This window comes from Apium graveolens, chromosome 6 (genome assembly GCF_009905375.1).
Source record: "Apium graveolens cultivar Ventura chromosome 6, ASM990537v1, whole genome shotgun sequence".
Classification (NCBI taxonomy): domain Eukaryota; kingdom Viridiplantae; phylum Streptophyta; class Magnoliopsida; order Apiales; family Apiaceae; genus Apium; species Apium graveolens.
Window position 1 is genome coordinate 231,687,150 of NC_133652.1, and position 21,193 is coordinate 231,708,342.

The 21,193-nt window shown below is 38.3% G+C and overlaps 1 non-coding gene across 1 annotated transcript; it reads left to right on the plus strand.

Annotated features, from left to right (window-relative positions):
* The first annotated feature begins 20,411 nt into the window (after window positions 1–20,411).
* Window positions 20,412–20,518, plus strand: LOC141669949 (small nucleolar RNA R71). The gene has a single exon (XR_012554201.1). It is a non-coding gene; the product is annotated as a small nucleolar RNA R71 (small nucleolar RNA).
* The last annotated feature ends 675 nt before the right edge of the window (window positions 20,519–21,193 follow it).

Here is a 21,193-nt window from a genome sequence, read left to right on the forward strand (position 1 = left end):
CTTCGTGTACTTCTTCAAGAGCCAAGCGAGCTTCATCGGGCCTGAGACATCTTAAATAGGGAACCACGAAAGATCTTTTATACAGAATTCCATCTATCAAAGAGTATCTTAGTGCTCGAACAGCCAATTTTCGTGCTTCAGTAGCATCGTTTGGTAACCAAACGGTTTGAATGTGAGCCTTAATGGGATTAATCCATGATGTCCCCAGGCCTATAGAAGCCACAAGCTTAACATCAATGCTCCGTGTTTTCAAAACGCGATAGTATACACTTCCAGAACTTTCTTCCATCTCAGATGAAGCAAACTTTGACAATGCATCTGCCTTAGCATTTTCCTCCCTTGGAATGTGCTCAACATGGCATTCATCAAATTGGGTCATCACGGCCCTTACTAGGCGGACATACTTAGCCATCATTTCATCCCTTCCCTCAAACTCTCCCTTCACCTGGGATATGACCAACTTCGAATCTCCACAAACTTTAAAGTTCTTGACTCTAAGTGTCCCCGCTAAGCCAAGACCAGCTATCAGAGCTTCATATTCTGCCTCATTGTTTGTGTTGGAAAGTCTAACTTCATGGCATACTCAATTAAGAACCCATCAGGGCTTTGTAAAACCAAACATGCTCCACTTGAATTTTTTTTTGATGCTCCATCAAAATAGAGAACCCAATATTCTTTCTCCTTATCATCCTTCTCTTTGTCCCCCTTATCAACCTCCTTGTCTTGAGGTATGGTATCTTCTTGCCCCCCGACTTCTTGGTTGGGTATGGTACATTCCACCACGAAGTCAGCTAATGTCTGGGCTTTTATTTCCGTTCGTGGCTTATACTTGATGTCGAACTCTCCCAGCTCTATTGCCCACTTGATCAATCTCCCACTAGCCTTGGGACTATGAATGATATTTCTCAGGGGCTGATTCGTTAGCACCTCAATTTGATGAGCCTGAAAGTAAGGTCGTAACTTTCTTGAAGCCATTACCTAGGCTAGAGGAAATTTCTCAATAGTTGAATAATTCAACTTAGCACCATGCAGAATTTTGCTGACATAGTATACGGGTTTCTGGATTTTCAGTTCCTCCTTAACCAATACAGCGCTCAAGGCACTCTCTGAAACAACTAAGTACAAGAATAAAACTTCATTCAATGCTGGCTTGGCCAACAACGGGGCCTGGGCCATATATTTCTTTAACTCCTCAAAAGCCTTCTGGTTTTCCTTACTCCATACAAAGTCCTTAATTTTTTTAGTGACTTGAAGAATGATAAGCACTTTTCTCCTGACTTGGAGATGAATCGTCCCAACGCAGCAACCCTTCCGGTGAGCTTCTGAACATCCTTGAAAGTTTTTGGTGGTTCCATGTCCAGGATTGCCTTTATTTTATCTGGGTTGGCCTCGATCCCTCTCTTGGAGGCCATCAATCCCAAAAAAATTTCAGATCCTACTCCGAAAGCACACTTTGTAGGATTTAACATCATCATGTGGTACCTCAGGACTTCAAAAGCTTCCCTCAAATGGGTTATATGATCAGTCTTTACTAGACTCTTAACTAACATGTCATCAACATAGACTTCCATCATCTTTCCAATAAGATCTTTAAAAATTTTATTTACCAACCTTTGATAGGTGGCTCCTGCATTCTTCAGACTAAATGCCATAACAAGATAACAATAAATACCAAAGTCAGTGATGAATGATACCTTTGAAATGTCATCCTTGTGCATCTTAATCTGATTGTATCCACTAAATCCATCCATGAAGCTCAGCATTTCGTGCCCAGCAGTGGCATCTATCAAAGTATCGATCCTTGGTAACGGGAAACAGTCCTTAGGACATGCATCATTTAGATCAGTGAAGTCCACACATATCCTCCATTTTCTATTGGCCTTCTTCACCATTACAGGGTTTGCTAACCATTCTGGAAATTGAATCTCCTCAATGAAACCAGCTTCTAAGAGCTTCTCCACTTCCTGTTTTATAACTTCTTGCCTTTCTGGAGCAAAACTTCTTTTCTTTTGTTTCATTGTCTTCCGATTTGGGTCCACATTCAGCTTGTGAGTAATCAGTTCCGGGTCTATGCCTGGCATATCAGCTGCTGACCATGCAAAAACGTCACTATTTTCTTGCAAAAATTTCACCAACTTCCCTCTAAGGGGCTCCTCGAGCGTTGCTCCAATAAAAGTTACCTTCTCAGGATCTTCGGGGGTTAAAGGAATTGAAACCAAGTCTTCTGCTGGCTTTCCTCTTTTCTCATCATTCTCTCGGATATCCAGATCTTCAATAAGAAGAACCTGCCCCAAACTCCATCTGCCCTCAAAGAGGCCACATAACAGCTTCTAGCCATTTTTTGGTCTTCTTTCTCTTCTCCGATCCCATCCCGGGTAGGAAACTTCATAACTGAATGGTAGGAAGAAGGGACTGCCTTGAAGGCGATTATCCCTGTTCTTCCCATGATAGCGTTGTAAGTCGAACTAGCCTTTACCACCAAGAAGTCCAACATCTGAGTTGCTTGCCTTGGTTCCTGTCCTATAGTTGTTGGCAACTTGATTATCCCTTCTACGGGGCACTCCAATCCCGCAAACCCATATATTGGCATGTCGGTTGGGGTCAATTGGGAGTCATTATATCCCATCCTCAAAAAGGTGTCATGGAGCAAGATATCCACTGAAGCACCATTATCCACAAGGACCCTTCTCACTGGGCTGTTCCCTATTATCGGGGTTATAACCAATGGGTCATCATGGGGAAATTTCACACCCTCCAGATCAGAATCATCAAATACATTATTACTCCTATCCTGGCCCTCTTCGGGGTTTCCCCAACAATATGCATAACTTCTCGGGCATACGCTTTCCTGGAGTTCTTGGATAACCCAGCAGCAGTTGGTCCTCCAAAGATTATGTTTATCATAGGCCCTCGGGGTCGTGGCCCTCCGAAGATTATATTTATCACCGGTCCCCTAGGCTGGGGATTCCGCCCCTGATCGTCTTGGTCCCTCCTATGATCTTCAAAATTTTTTCTTCCATTGTTACTCCTATCCCCTCCATCTCCAGTGTATTTGTTCAACCTTCCTTTTCGAATGAGAAACTCAATTTCATCTTTCAGCTGTCTACACTCATCGGTGTCATGACCAAAATCTTTGTGAAATCTGCAATACTTGCTTTTATCTAGCTTTGCAGGATCAGCCTTCAAGGGCTTAGGCCAACGAATATCTCTATCTTTCTCGATTTCCATCAAGATCTGGCTTCTAGGAGTATTCAACTTAGCATATTCAGTGAAATTTTGCCCAGGTCCTCCCTTCTTGGGGTTTGAATCAGTGTTTTGCTCGGTTCTAGGATACTTGTCCTTAGCGATATACTCCAGGTCAGTTTTCTGCTTCTTGTCTCCAGTGGGCTCATTACTTACTACGGTTTTTCTCATGCTCTCTTCCACCTTTATGTACTTCTCTGCCCTAGCCTGGAGCTACAACATGCTTTCAGGGGGCGTTTGGCCAACGACATCTTGAAAAACTCATCCCTGGTTCCTTGCTGCAGTGCTATCATTGTAATAACCCCAATTTTTGGAAATTTTTGAAACCCTTATGAATAGTGTTTTTGCTGAATGAGAAAACTTTTTATGCCACACTATGTAGGGGTTCTGATATGGATATTCTGAGATTTTATTAGTACTTTATATGGGATATGAGTGTATGTAAAGATCGTCAGAATCCAATTCCGAACACTTTGATTTTTCCCGGAAATACACTAGATACGGAGAGAATTGAGTATAAGGTAACAGGATAAAAAGGATTTAAATTAAAGGATTATAATAGAGGATCATAAAAAGGAATATAATGTATTGAGAAAGGTTATGGGAACCTAAGTAATAAGATCTCGGGTATGATCCTTCAAACGATAAACGAAAATGAAAGTTAAGCGAACCGTATATCAGATCAGCGGTCATTAGGCAAACAATTAGGAAGTTAAGCAAAGGGATTAGAGAGAGTGATGTCACCCAACCAATGAGAAGAGGACAAGGAGGGAAAGATGACATCACAACATGACATAGGCATGACATGGGAAGGAAGGAGATGTGGTGGATTTTTAACCACACAAAATCAAGGTTAAATTGGTAATTAACCAAAAACAAAAAACTACAACCAACCAAAAGCAAAACAAAGCAAAACACAAAAATCTCTCTTTCTTCTACATCTTGCTCTCGGCTTTTTGAAGAAATGCAAGGATGGGAATTTCAAAACCCTAGCTACACACCTTCAAAAATCAAGAGGTTTGTTTCTTTAGCTTCCATAATTCATAGCTTAGATGAGCCATAAGTTTAAGCTCAAGATTCCATGATTTTCATAGCTAATTAATTCACCAAAGATTAGGGTGAATAGTGTTTTCAAATTTTTAACTTTGTGTTCTTGATTTCATTTGCAAGATCAAGGTTATATAAGGATAGATCAAGGTTCTTTGAGGCTCCTTAGTAACTTTTCACCCTCCAAGGAAGGTATAACTTCTCAAACCCTTAGTCTTAAGTTTTGTTGGTTTGGATTTCATAATGTTTAGATGATGGGTTATTGTAATGAGTGTGTACTCATGATAGAGCTTTGTTTAGTAAGTGGTTTTGTTGAATTTGGAGTTAGGAGTGATGCTTGTTAGATTTCAAGTTCTTGGTCACATTTTTGACTTGGTTTAGATGAATAAGTTGGTAATATTGAGTTGATTTGGGGCTGTTGTAATGTAGTTTAGATGGAGGTTTGATTGGGTTGTGAATTGGAGTTGAATTGTGGTTGGTTTTGAATGGTTTAAATTTGGGAAATCGCGTAAACATAGCCGTCGTAACGTCCGATTTTCTTTAGACTATTTTTGTGCATAACATTAGGACCCGAGAACCCCCTGCTAGATGTTGACCATTGCCATGTTTAGATAGCTCATGTTACGAGCTTCGTTTTGATATGTAGTTCGTTCGATTCCGATGCACGGTTTAGGAGAAACGACCGTTTTAAGTAACGGCGTTTCGCGAACAAAACATTATCCCTCGCCTTACTTTGAAACATTGGTTAAGGACCCTAAAGGACTAATTGGAGTATGAATCATTTATGTAAAGTGTATTAGGCAAATGGTAAGGCACTTTGGAAAGAATAGCTTTAAAACTCGTAATGGGTAATTTATTAAAAATGGTGGAGCCGAGGGTACTCGAGCGACTTAAGTAAATCGTTAAGCGCAAAACGAGCGTTATAGTCTAAGTTGGTTAGAGTATAGATTTACAAGTGACTTTGGTTTAATTCCAACTTACTTGTTGCTTATAGGTTACTAGACTCGTCCCGAGCCATTCGTAACCCCCAGTCGCTCAGGCAAGTTTTCTATCCGTTATACTGTTATTGTGATGTATATATGTATATGCATTATCTTGCGATAGATGCATGTTGGTTAATTAGCAAATGTTGCGATATATTGAAGCATGCTGTTATGGTATATATATGCATGCCTGTTTCGTATTTTTGCCATATATATCTGTTGGTTCAATTGATAATACATATGCTAGAGAATAGCAGTAATTTGCATATACCCTTAGTATAGGGATCCAAAGGTGAAAATATTTTCTAAAACCGGGAGTCGAGGATCCCGAGTAGATTTTATATATATATATATATATATATATATATATTTATATATATATGGTTATAGTTTTCAAAACTATTAATCGAATAAGGTTTATTCGATAACTTTATTTTATTATTAAATATTATTTCGAATATTCATCCGAGAACTTATGACTCCTTTATTTTATTATTGAATATTATTTCGAATATTCATCCGAGGACTTATGACTACTTTTATTTTATTAATTGAATATTATTTGAATATTCATTTGAGGATGTATGACTCCTTTATTTTATTTAATGAATATTATTTATAATATTCATTCGAGGTATTATGACTCCGCTTATTACTGAAATATATTCTTTATTTTATTAAACAATAAGGTGTCAATAATCAAACTTATTTTCGATTATTCAAATAAAGATAGTACTTTTATATAAGTATATCTTTGGTTATTTAATACTCCTTTCAAGTATAAGTCTTACAACTCCTACTTCAATTATTTGTATAAAGATTATTCTTTATGGGAATATTATTTAAATAATAATATTCAGACATTTTCTAAATATATTGGGACTGATTTACTTCATTAAATCAACATTACTCCAAACACTCTTTAAAGTGTTTTCGAGTCTTCAAAATGATTTTTAAAAGTTAGAGCGGATCCCAAAACTCATTTTTATATTTAAGATATTCATTTTTAAGGGGATTTAAATACTCGCTCAAAACCTGAGGGATCCGGCTCTGTGGTGTATTTTATATTCGCAACAAGGTTGCAGTTTTGGTAAATGAATTGATTACTTACCCAACGTTCGGGAAGTAAGTCCATCTATTGAGTCGGCATAAGCAACATGGGCTCAGTGGGCGTCCATGATAGTGTAAGTGGCTCAGTGGGAGTCCATCAAATGCATAAGTGGCTGAGTGGCAGTCCAACATAAGGTCCTATTGCGACCAGGGTGATGACCAGTGGGGAATTCGTCCATCTACTAGTAGAAAAGGTTACTTATTGGTATCTTTTCCTGATCAGCAAGATATCAGGTTTATGCCAAGGTTTTCTCCTTTCCAAATTTATTGGATATTGCAACTCTGTTTATAATTTTCATAACAGAGGTTTTCAAGGAGTGTATGAAATGTATATATATATAGGTGTATATATATATCGGGACTTAATGAAGTATCTCGTAACTTTATTATTTATAATGATGTTCAAAGATTGAATCTATTCAAATCTTGTCTTGTAGTCTCATCTATGTGATAAACTTTTGAAACTAATTATAACTTGAACGGTGGTAGTTCAAGTAGTATTTGGAAAAGATATAAGTATATTGGAGTATCTTGTAACTTCATCTTTTAAACTTATATCTAGCAAATGATTATCTTATGCATGTCAAAGATTTTCAGAAAAACGTTGAGACAAGGTTAGATATATGAGATCACCTTGCAACGATAGTTTTATACAGTTATAAACTGGAACTCTGTGTGTATTATGCATGGAAGAGGACTTCCAAGATTTTGAAAAGTATATATGTATATATACTGAATATTTTGCGACTTCATCGCATTAAGATATCAAACTTGGTCCATTTCTTTTGACCAAGACTTTCATGAGTACTATGAGAAGGCTCATATATAGTTAATCATTATACATATTATTTTGGTGGGCTTGCTGCTCACCCTTGCTTTCTTCTTTCATCACACAACATCAGATAGACAAGATGAACAGGACCAAGCTCCCAATTCGCGAGCGGATAGGAAACATTCCGCAATTTCCTATAGGCGTTGATGTCGCGGTAGCTGAGGTAGGAGCTACCAATAGGCTAGGCTTTCAACTTTTGATGGACCAGATTTATGTATATTTATGAATTGTAATAATGGCAAAGAAATGTAAATTTATTCAGAAACCTTTTCAAGGTGTATTGACATATAATTGTGGAATAAAACGACTTGTGATTATTTTTGGATATTCATCTCTGAGACTATAACTTGTGGTGTGTGTGTTTATTGTGGGGTCACAGTACAGAGTAGTTGATTATTTATTAAGATTGGGTGTTATTAAGGGAAATGGAACTCGTGATAACCCGGATCCCCGACCCCGGATTTGGGGGTGTTACAGAAGTGGTATCAGAGCTAAGCGTTATAAACCTCAGAGATGATGTGACGTTAAGATAATAAGTTCATTAAGATAATAAGAACTCCTTCCAAGTTCATAGTCGGGCTACCTAACGTAGTACTGACAGTTAAAACCCTTATGGGAACCCTTATAAATATCGTGATAGGAGCGTAGTTCGTTATCGTATATGGTAGCGGGACACCGAACCCTGAGGTTGAGGAGCAACAACGCGATGATGTTTTATTACTTATTGGAGATCAGATTATGGATCCGATAGAGCGTCCTAACGCAGGACCAGATGATGTTGATATTGAGGATGTAGCGGTTGAGGATGTTGTCCTAGAAGGGATAGTTGTTGAGGAGGATCCCATGGAGGATCCTGACAAGATTGGATAAAGGACCACTGATGAATTGATGACCATGGTTAGGTCGACTACCAGAGGTAGGATTGGCCAGTCACTACCGGAGGTTCGTTCAAGTTTGTAAAGATAGTAGCCCCTTTAACGCGGCTTACTCGTAAGACTGAGAAGTTCGAATGGACAGAGAAATGCGAGAACAGCTTTCAAGAACTGAAGCAAAGGTTGGTGACGGCCCCTATGCTGGCGTTGCCGGATGGAAAACGAGATTTTGTGAAGTGTAGTGACGCTTCGCACAAGGGCTTAGGGTGCATGCTTATGCAGCACGGTAAGGTAATCGCGTACATGTCAAGACAATTAAGGTAATATGAAATTCGATATCCCCACCCATGAGCTTGGGCTCGTGGCAATAGTTTTGCCTTAAAGATTGGAGGCACTACTTGTATGGAGAGAAGTGCGAGATTTACCTAAGCCATAAGTATTCTAGTACATTTTCCCGTAGAGAGAGCTCAACATACGCCGGAGGAGGCGGTTAGAGCTAATCAAGAATTATGATTGGGAGATTCTTTATCATTTGGGGAAAGCCAATGTGGTGGCTGATGCCCTTAGTAAAAAGGAGAGACTCAAGATAATAATGTCTTTGGGAGAGTTTATAAGAGATTTTGAGAAAATGGAAATAGAAGTGAAGGTAACCGGAGCCGGTACCGAAAAGCCGTTTGAGATTGCAATACAGACCAAATTTTTGGAAAAGAACATATTGTGCCAGAAAAAGTGATGAATGAAGGCAGAGAGTCAATGACTAGAGAAGAGATCCACACCGAGGAAGATGATAAGGGGATAGTGAGGTGTTCCTACAGAAATTGGGTTCCAAAAGTTCAAGAGCTTAAGGATGAGAACTTAGATGAGAGCCATAGTTTGAGGAATAAGATTTAGGGCAAACCCTGAATGTGATAGTCAGGGAGGTTGCCATCAATAAAGAAAGAACCCATAACATAATAGAGTGGAAAACAAGGTTTTTAATGTATAAGATAACCCCGATTATGGGAGAAGGTTGAAACATTTCATACTAAGGAAACAGAAAGTCGAGTAAGGAAAGGAGACCCGAGATGGTACTCCTATACGACAATTTATGGACCAGTCTAGACCGAACTTAGACTATTATCCCCAGCCACCACCCTGAGGAAATAATGCGGTGAGAAATTCTTTCAGGACCTTTAAGTCGCTAAGCTCTCAGAGTTCCAAGGAACAAGCGAACCCAGTAGAGGCGAGAGCCTGGCTAAAGAAAATATAGGAATCATTTGAGATTCTAAATGATGGACGAATCACAAAAGACTATTTTTGTCACTTACCCTCCTAAGAAAGAGGCCACCCGCTGGTGAAAGGCCAAGGAAGGCACGGAGCAAGAGATTATAATAAACTGATTTAAGTTCAGACAATTATTTTCGGGAAAGTACTTCCCAAGGTTATGGAGGTAGTGTAAAAGCTTTAGAGCTAGAACAAAAGCGGATGAGTATGATGAATTATGAATCTAAGTTGTAAAAGTTATCAAGATTCGTTCTGAGGACACGAATCCAGAATGACGGGATATTTGAAATCAATGCTTATGTTGTGTTGGTTCATGAAATAATGATAAGGGAAAGGAAAATAAAAAGAAACTGAAGTGGAAAGGAATATAAAGGCAATAGAGTTTGAGGAATGATAAGGAAGTTGGGTATGAGGAAACCCTAAAGACTCGTAGTAATAGAAATAGAAAAGTATGTAATCGTCAGGATGAGGGTGATTCACCATGAGTTAAAATTGATGGTTGAGGGCATAAGAGATACATATATTTTATCCCCTGTAAGTTGGGAGGATTCGAGGAAACCTTGAGATAATTCGAAGGATAAAAAATGAGACGCGGATAGACTAAAGAGACAAGAAAGTAAGAGATTAGGAAAATTGGATGAAGGAAGGACCTTCAAGAATGAAAAGTGTAAGACCGGTGGCATGACACCCAGAAAGGGAGACGCCAGGTATGAAAGATATCCCAACATTGAGATGACTGTTGAGGTAAACAACAAAGGTAAATAAGGAATTATTAAGAAGAAGTTCGCGTTGAACACGACCAATATCTTCCAGAACATCCTCGTTATCATTACCAAATTAGGCAAGAAAAGCGGATAACCGTTGTTATCTTTTGGAGGCCATAATTGATTGACCTCATTTTGAATACAGATGTTATTATGAAATTAGGCATATACTATTGAGGTGGGAATGATTGAATAAGACACCCTTATCAGGGATATATGACTTGATTTATCCATGGAAGGATGCATGTACCTTTTAAAGGTGGAATTAAGGATAGAACATCGGTAACTTAAAATGAATCTTAGGGGAATGCATAAAGGTTGGCATTTCACCCTTAATAGGGATAGTATGAGTTTTGACAGTATGAATTGGAAAGGATTAAGGTAATAACAACCTTTAAGAATCAGTGGAGAAATTTTCAGAAGTATATAGACAATGATTCTGGTATTAATAAATGGTATCTTGATATGCCCTGTATCTAGGGGATACAGGAGGAACGATTTAAAGATAACCTTAGAGGTTTTACAAGGAGAAAGGTAATATTCAAAATTCTCAAGAATAGAAATGTTGATAAAGGAAATGTGATGTAATTATAATGATGCCAAGTGGGGCACGTGTTAAACCACGAGAAAGTATGGATCGAACCAGTAATGGTCGAAATTGTTCAGGGCAATTAGGACTTAAGATAAAAGATGATCTAAGTATGATTGAGAGTCAGTCGTGACCGTGATTAACCTCTAAAGACTGAGGCAATAACTTATGGAAAAATGGTGATATTTTTTTTTACTCATCAAATTTTAAGGAAAACATCTTCACATAAGCTGTGATTGAAATGAGGTAGAAAATTTATTTGGAGGTGGTTAAAATGACATTGACTGTAAGGAAATTTTACTATCAGGAAAGGCCAAAGAGGTGGCCGACACTTTAAAGGTAAGAGGATAATTATAGGCGCTTGAGCCAAAGGAATACAGTGATGATGGTTAAAGCTATGAAGGTTGTATTATGGTTTGGAAGATTGACATTCCTTCTGATGACTGTGCAATACCCAACCGTAATAGTAGTTGGTAAAGGTTTAATTCGTGTAATCGCCATGAGCGGGCTATCTATCTCAGAAGATACTATCTTGAGATAAGCCAGGACCATGTTTCAAAAAGGACTAGACGAACCCTTGAGTTAAGTCTTCTATTTAAGGCATACGATTAAGAATGGTATTAACCTGCTATCGCTGCTTTGACTGAAACTCTTCTGCAATTTTATCTACTTCATGTCATGAAAGTACGTCAAGTTCAGGAGTGTTCTTCATAAATCATGAACGGTGATCATGTTACCTCCTTAGGAGAATTAGATACGAGATGTATGGACTCCGTATGGTTAGATATTAAGATTTCATGGAAAGTGAATGACGATAGTAGGTCAGTGGTGGACCATAGTAATGCAGCAATAATTCTGCGAGTAATGAGCTGATTACAACCGTGAGAGTTATATTGGAATGGATGTTGAGATTGAGTACCACTAATCAGGTCGTGGTAATGTATAAGTTACCATTGATAGACAAATTAAGTAGAGTATCTACCTATTGAATATTTATTCCTTCTTATGAAAAGAGAGTCGTATTACTATACGAGGAAGGTTGCGGTGCAAGCATAGAATTCTATTAACGATGATATATAAAATGAGATTCCAGATTCGATTTTCGATGTCGAGGGAGTTTCAAAGGTGATTGAGTATAAGCTCGAGGAAGAGCATGGGTCCATAGAATGATGGACGGAATAGCAAAAATATTTAGGCACGTAAAATGCGATGCTATAATACTTGATGTTGATATAAATACATATATGTTTTGTTCTTCTATGACAAACCTCTATAGTTCAGAGGTAGGTTCCAAGCCAGATATTTTGTGGCAGTATATTTTTTTTCATATATACAATTCTCTTCAATTCGTTCTTTTCTCTTCTTTTCATTTTGTATAAGCTGAGAAGAACAACCCTTCCAGAAGGGGAGGTATTGCCGAATGACTATCTATCTGTGTGATAGAAGCCTAGTAGGATACCAGCTATTGTTTAATTGCTTGTCAAGAACTAAAGGCTGGCCACCTTCTGTACTAACTATGCGATATAACAAGTGTTCATGATCATAGTGATCTCTCAATAAATTCTTTTACTTCTATATGAAGGATTAAGCTTTCAAAGATAGAAGCAGCTGAAAAAGGAGTAGTAAAGTTGTGGTGGTATTCAGAATGGAAACACATTCGTGATACTAAGGTTGACGTGGTTATTAAAAGGTTATAAAACGCTAACGAGCAGAATTATAACCAGTATAATATTAGAAACGGAAGGTAGTAGCGACTACGAACTGGAAAAGAATGGGTAGTGAGAAGCAAAAGCTATAATGCTAGAAGCTATAATGAAAGTCTGTGCAATAGACTTGAAAGAAATTGGAATGATCACATAACGCGGATTGAGTTTTCTCACGACAATAGATCATATGTCAGTATTGAGATATCGCCATATGAGATTTTTGAGGGAAGACAATGTCGATCTCCCTTATGTTAGGATGAAGTTGTAGAGCGCAAGATGCTCGGACCCGCAGTAGTCCAAAGGACCAGGGATATAATAGATCTAATCAGAGGACGGATGGTAGTAACCCAAGATGGACATAAGAGGTATGCTGATTTGACACGAAAGGACAAGGAATGGGAAGTAGGGGACCTAGTGTTGTTATAAGTATTCCCTTGGAAGGGGTTAATGAGATTCGGAAAGAAAGGAAAACTAAGCCCAAGATACATTGGACCTTTGAGATATTAAGACGGATTGGAAAGTTAGCTTACGAGCTAGCCTTACCCCCTAACTTGCAACAAGTTCATAATGTGTTCCATGTGTCAATGCTAAGGAAGTATCATCGGGATGCCAGACACATAGTGGAGTACGAGCAGGTGGATATGCAACCAGATCTGACTTATGTGGAGAAGCCAGTAAGGATTATAGATAAGAAGGAGCAGGTGCTTCAGAACAAAGTGATCAAGCTAGTCAGAGTACTATGGCAGAATCATAATGTGGAAGAATCAACTTGGGAACTAGAGAGCGCAATGCTAGAAAAGTACCCCCATTTGTTTTCTATCTGATTCCGGGACGGAATCCTTTTAAGGAGGGGAGACTGTAATAACCCCAATTTTTGGAAATTTTTGAAACCCTTATGAATAGTGTTTTTGCTGAATGAGAAAACTTTTCATGCCACACTATGTAGGGGTTCTGATATGGATATTCTGAGATTTTATTAGTACTTTATATGGGATATGCGTGTATGTAAAGATCGTCAGAATCCAATTCCGAACACTTTGATTTTTCCCAGAAATACACTAGATACGGAGAGAATTGAGTATAAGGTAACATGATAAAAAGGATTTAAATTAAAGGATTATAATAGAGGATCATAAAAAGGAATATAATATATTGAGAAAGGTTATGGGAACCTAAGTAATAAGATCTCGGGTATGATCCTTCAAACGATAAACGAAAACGAAAGTTAAGCGAACTGTATAACAGATCAGCGGTCATTAGGCAAACAATTAGGAAGTTAAGCAAAGGGATTAGAGAGAGTGATGGCAACCAACCAATGAGAAGAGGACAAGGAGGGAAAGATGACATCACAACATGACATAGGCATGACATGGGAAGGAAGGAGATGTGGTGGATTTTTAACCACACAAAATCAAGGTTAAATTGGTAATTAACCAAAAACAAAACAAAACTACAACCAACCAAAAGCAAAACAAAGCAAAACACAAAAATCTCTCTTTCTTCTACATCTTGCTCTCGGCTTTTTGAAGAAATGCAAGGATGGGAATTTCAAAACCCTAGCTACACACCTTCAAAAATCAAGAGGTTTTTTTCTTTAGCTTCCATAATTCATAGCTTAGATGAGCCATAAGTTTAAGCTCAAGATTCCATGATTTTCATAGCTAATTAATTCACCAAAGATTAGGGTGAATAGTGTTTTCAAATTTTTAACTTTGTGTTCTTGATTTCATTTGCAAGATCAAGGTTATATAAGGATAGATCAAGGTTCTTTGAGGCACCCTAGTAACTTTTCACCCTCCAAGGAAGGTATAACTTCTCAAACCCTTAGTCTTAAGTTTTGTTGGTTTGGATTTCATAATGTTTAGATGATGGGTTAGTGTAATGAGTGTGTACTTATGATAGAGCTTTGTTTAGTAAGTGGTTTTGTTGAATTTGGAGTTAGGAGTGATGCTTGTTAGATTTGAAGTTCTTGGTCACATTTTTGACTTGGTTTAGATGAATAAGTTGGTAATATTGAGTTGATTTGGGGCTGTTGTAATGTAGTTTAGATGGAGGTTTGCTTGGGTTGTGAATTGGAGTTGAATTGTGGTTGGTTTTGAATGGTTTAAATTTGGGAAATTGCGTAAACATAGCCGTCGTAACGTCCGATTTTCTTTAGACTGTTTTTGTGCATAACATTAGGACCCGAGAAATGACCGTTTTAAGTAACGGCGTTTCGCGAACAAAACATTATCCCTCGCCTTACTTTGAAACATTGGTTAAGGACCCTAAAGGACTAATTGGAGTATGAATCATTTATGTAAAGTGTATTAGGCAAATAGTAAGGCACTTGCGAAAGAATAGCTTTAAAACTCGTAATGGGTAATTTATTAAAAATGGTGGAGTCGAGGGTACTCGAGCGACTTAAGTAAATCGTTAAGCGCAAAACGAGCGTTAGAGTCTGAGTTGGTTAGAGTATAGATTTACAAGTGACTTTGGTTTAATTCCAACTTACTTGTTGCTTATAGGTTACCAGACTCGTCCTGAGCCATTCGTAACCCCCAGTCGCTCAGGCAAGTTTTCTATCCGTTATACGGTTGTTGTGATGTATATATGTATATGCATTATCTTGCGATAGATGCATGTTGGTTAATTAGCAAATGTTGCGATATATTGAAGCATGCTGTTATGGTATATATATATATATGCATGCCTGTTTCGTATTTTTGCCATATATATCTGTTGGTTCAGTTGATAATACCTATGCTAGAGAATAGCAGTAATTTGCATATACCCTTAGTATAGGGACCCAAAGGTGAAAACATTTTCTAAAACCGGGAGTCGAGGATCCCGAGTAGATTTTATATATATATATATATATATATATATTTATATATATATGGTTATAGTTTTCAAAACTATTAATCGAATAAGGTTTATTCGATAACTTTATTTTATTATTGAATATTATTTTGAATATTCATCCGAGGACTTATGACTCCTTTATTTTATTATTGAATATTATTTCGAATATTCATCCGAGGACTTATGACTCCTTTTATTTTATTAATTGAATATTATTTGAATATTCATTTGAGGATGTATGACTCCTTTATTTTATTTAATGAATATTATTTTATAATATTCAATCGAGGTATTATGACTCCGCTTATTACTGAAATATATTCTTTATTTTATTAAACAATAAGGTGTCAATAATCAAACTTATTTTCGATTATTCAAATAAAGATAGTACTTTTATATAAGTATATCTTTGGTTATTTAATACTCCTTTCAAGTATAAGTCTTACAACTTCTACTTCAATTATTTGTATAAAGATTATTCTTTATGGGAATATTATTTAAATAATAATATTCAGACATTTTCTAAATATATTGGGACTGCTTTACTTCATTAAATCAGCATTACTCCAAACACTCTTTAAAGTATTTTCGAGTCTTCAAAATGATTTTTAAAAGTTATAGCGGATCCCAAAACTCATTTTTATATTTAAGATCTTCCTTTTTAAGGGGATTTAAATACTCGCTCAAAACCTGAGGGATCCGGCTCTGTGGTGTATTTTATATTCGCAACAAGGTTGCAGTTTTGGTAAATGAATTGATTACTTACCCAACGTTCGGGAAGTAAGTCCATCTATTGAGTCGGCATAAGCAACATGGGCTCAGTGGGCGTCCATGATAGTGTAAGTGGCTCAGTGGGAGTCCATCAAATGCATACGTGGCTGAGTGGCAGTCCAACATAAGGTCCTATTGCGACCAGGGTGATGACCAGTGGGGAATTCGTCCATCTACTAGTAGAAAAGGTTACTTATTGGTATCTTTGCCTGATCAGCAAGATATCAGGTTTATGCCAAGGTTTTCTCCTTTCCAAATTCATTGGATATTGCAACTCTGTTTATAATTTTCATAACAGAGGTTTTCAAGGAGTGTATGAAATGTATATATATATAGGTGTATATATATATATCGGGACTTAATGAAGTATCTCGTAACTTTATTATTTATAATGATGTTCAAAGATTGAATCTATTCAAATCTTGTCTTGTAGTCTCATCTATGTGATGAACTTTTGAAACTAATTATAACTTGAACGGTGGTAGTTCAAGTAGTATTTGGAAAAGATATAAGTATATTGGAGTATCTTGTAACTTCATCTTTTAAACTTATATCTAGCAAATGATTATCTTATGCATGTCAAAGATTTTCAGAAAAACGTTGAGACAAGGTTAGATATATGAGATCACCTTGCAACGATAGTTTTATACATTTATAAACTGGAACTCTGTGTGTATTATGCATGGAAGAGGACTTCCAACATTTTGAAAAGTATATATGTATATATACTGAATATTTTGTGACTTCATCGCATTAAGATATCAAACTTGGTCCATTTCTTTTGACGAAGACTTTCATGAGTACTATGGGAAGGCTCATATATAGTTAATCATTATACATATTATTTTGGTGGGCTTGCTGCTCACCCTTGCTTTCTTCTTTCATCACACAACATCTGATAGACAAGATGAACAGGACCAAGCTCCCAATTCGCGAGCGGATAGGAAACATTCCGCAGTTTCCTATAGGCGTTGATGTCGCGGTAGCTGAGGTAGGAGCTACCAATAGGCTAGGCTTTCAACTTTTGATGTACCAGATTTATGTATATTTATGAATTGTAATAATGGCAAAGAAATGTAAATTTATTCAGAAACCTTTTCAAGGTGTATTGACATATAATTGTGGAATAAAACGACTTGTGATTATTTTTGGATATTCATCTCTGAGATTATAACTTGTGGTGTGTGTGTTTATTGTGGGGTCACAGTACAGAGTAGTTGATTATTTATTAAGATTGGGTGTTATTAAGGGAAATGGAACTCGTGACAACCCGGATCTCCGACCCCGGATTTGGGGGTGTTACAATCATGGCTACCTTGTCATCAAGGTCCGGGACTTTCAAAGCCTCCTTTGTGAAACGATTCAGGTATTTTCTCAAGAATTCCTTTGCTCCCTGTACAATGCTCATGAGGGATGCTCAACTTTTTTCATGCACTCTCCCACTAATAAACTTTTTAATGAAAGCCTGACTTAATTCTATGAATGACCCATAGAGTTTGGGGCAAACGACTATACCACCTTTGAGCCATACCCGACAGGGTTTGAGGAAAGGCCCGACACTTAATAGCATCATTCACGGGCTGCAACAACAGTGCATTAGAGAATGTCCTAACATGATTAGCGGGATCTCCCGTGCCATTATATGCTTTGATAGTTGGCATCTTGAACTTCCTTGAGATATGGGCATTCATTATTTCTTCAGTGAAGGGCGGAGTAGGATCATCAGGATCTCGAAGAGTAAGAAGATTGCTTGGATCAGCCCTTGGGACAACAACCCTTTTCTGTACTGGACCATCCAGGTCTATAACAGGAGGAGGATTTCTCCCCCTAGAAGGTAATGGGGGTCTGGTGGACTGGTTCGCCTCCAAGTCGCGCCTCAGCCTTTGAATCTCAGCCTCGTGAGCCCTGATCATTTCCTGCACTTCTTGGGGATTCATCCCTTGGGTGCTCTTAGGATGTTGGCTACCATCAGCCATCGGCTCTTTGCCAGCATGTCTCCTTCTTGGGGCTACTTCATCATCCGAAGATTCAGAGTCTCTCTCAGTGTAAGGACCAGAAAATTCCTGATCCTCAGGGATAGGAACCAAACCTCATATGTAGGGGGAGATCGCCCCCATGCTTCACTCCGTCCAGCGTGTCCACTTCCTCCAACCTCGGGGTAAAGGGGCATCCCATAAGGGGGGTTAGTAGTCACAACAGTTGAATATTCGTACCCGATGGGTCGAGAATTCACAGGTGCATGTAGTTGTTGAACTTGGGGATTCCTACCTTGAGTAGCCGAGGGAATCGTCCCTTGTGGATGAGGTTCAGTTGCCCCTATCTGGGCTTCTCCTTGTGTGGTTGCCTAGGTTGAATGAGGAGGTACCTCCACAGTTGATGAAATCACTTGGGTTGTCCCCGTTAGTGTTCTTCCTTCAAGGGCTCTAACTGTTCTCCGTGTTTTCGCCATGGTTATTGTTGTGCTTTCCCATAGACGGTGCCAAATGTTATGGATAAAAAACTAAGGTTATTATTTGTTGTATTTATTGCTAAGGTTCGGGAGCTCAAGGCCTTTAATGGCTGCTCTCATGTTTCGTAGCTTAACTCTGCCTTTACGAGATGCCTACGTATCTCTGTGAATTAGATAATCAAGCCAAAAAATGTAGTTAAGATTTGTGGGGTGAGACCCCTTATATAGATGTTGGTGGTCCTTGAATTGGACTTGGTATAGGAGACTTGGTAGCCAAGTCTCAGAATTAGAATGGACTTTGGAGTCCTATATAGTAGGAAACTGATTCCTTATCCTTCTAGGTCCCTGAGTGGCTAATCTGCAAAGATTTATGTCCTTATTAGGACTCTTCTCAAGAGCTGATTTTTCCCTTATTAATTAATTAAGAAATTAATTAATATTCAGGGTTTTTAGGCCTTCTTTGTTCCATCAGGCCTGATCTGGTCCACCAGGCCTGATCAATGTGTTAACCTTTTTGGTCTGAATGTCATACATCTTCTTATTGGGCCTAGCAGCCCAAATCATGTATAATTACTGTAATATTTAATTATATAATCAGGATTTATTTATCCCTATCAATCCGCCAACTGCAAAGTCATATAAGTTGGTTTTGGATCAGGCAGATTCAACTTCTTGAAGATTGACAAAGGCATTAGATTGATGCTAGCCCCCAAGTCACATAAGCATCTGTCAAAAGACAATTTTCCAATAGTGCATGGAATAGTGAAGCTTCATGGATCTTTAAGCTTCGGAGGCAACTTCTGTTGCAGCACTGCACTGCATTCCTCCGTGAGAGCGATAATCTCTAAATCATCAAGCTTCACTTTTCGAGAGAGAATATCTTTCATAAACTTTGCGTAACTAGGCATCTGCTCAAGAGCCTCAGCGAAAGGTATGTTGATATGAAGTTTCTTTAACATCTCCAGAAACTTCTCAAATTTCTTATCCAGCTTTTTCTTCTGCATCCGCTTAGGAAAATATGGTGGAGGATAAATCTGTTTCTCCCCTGTATTATCCTCTGGAGGAGTGTGCTCAACAATAGTCTTCCTTGGTTTCACTTCTGCTTCCTGCTGCTCTACTTCTTCTTCAGCCCCAGCTTCTTCATTCGAAACTTGAGTTTGTTCGGGATTGACAACCTTTCCAGACCTCAAAGTGATTGCCTTCACCTACTCATTAGCTTCCCTCTTTCCTGGCACTTCAGTGTCACTAGGTAATGTACCAGGTTGACGATTTAGTAAGGCATTGGCAATTTGTCCAATTTGAATTTCCAAGGTTTTGATAGAAATAACTTGACTCTTGCACATAAGCTTCAACTCCTCTAATTCAGATTTTTCATTAGCTTGTTACAGCTGAAGTTGCTGCCTTGGTATATATTGCGGTTGCTTAAAACCAGGGGGGTTGTACTGCTTAGCTGGGTACTACTGATAAGGCTGTTGAACCGCATTCTGAGCGTTGCTCCAGCTGAAATTAGGATGATTACGGTTGTTGGGATGATAAGTGGCTGGCACAGGTTGCTGCGATCGCTGAAAATTGCTCACTAACTAAGCTGATTCACTAGAAATAGCACATTAATCAGTCTCATGGGCACCAACACAAAGCTCACAGACACTAGTGATTTGATTAACTCCATAATTGGCCAAAGTGTCCACCTTCATCGTCAAAGCCTTAAGTTGGGCAGTTATAGCAGTTGCTGTATCCAACTCCAGAATTTTTGCTACTTTTCCCCGAGTCAGTCTCTGAGAAGGATTCTGGTATTCATTAGCAGCCATCAGTTCAATTAATTCATAAGCTTCATTGTAGCTTTTAGCCCACAAGGCTCCTCATGATACTATATCAAGCATCGGTCTAGAAGTAGCACCCAATCCATTGTAGAAATAGTTTATAATCATCGAATCAGGCATGCCATGGTGTGGGCACTTCCTTAGCATCTCCTTATAACGATCCCAAGCCTCACATAGAGATTCACCAGTTTGCTGAGCAAACTGAGTAAGAGCATTCCTGATTGCAGCAGTTTTCGCCATAGGGAAGAATTTAGTGAGAAACTTTTGAGCAAGATCATGGTGATAGACCATGGTGGTAGACAATGTAACCGACACTTTGCTTTATCCCTTAGAGAGAATGGGAAGAGTCACAACTTGATAGCATCTTTAGTCACACCATTGAACTTGAAAGTGTCGCAGATCTCGATAAAATCCCTGATGTGCATGTTGGGGTCTTCAGTAGGAGAACCCTCAAACTGAACTGAGTTCTGTATCATTTGAATCATGCTTGACTTGATCTCAAAAGCATTAGCCGAGATGGCTGATCTGATGATGCTTGACTGAATATCATTGATCTTAGGCTGAGAATAGTCCATCAAAACCTTAGGAATTTATGCTTGATCTCCCATTACTTCTAAAACTGGTTCCTCGATTTTCTCTTCTTCTTCTACCTTCTCTTCGTCCTCAAAAACTTCCCTTCGAACCACTACAACTTCTTCCTCGGCTTTATCCAGAGTTCTCTTATGAGACCGCGAACGAGTATGCATACACGCTCGCTAGAGTACCTGAAATAAGACAAGAAAATAGATAAGTACCAATATCCAAGTCAATGAACTTTAATGATCACTGATGACAAACACATAAACAAAAAATTAACAATGTAGTCCCCGGCAGTGACACCAAAAACTTGTTAGTCGCTAA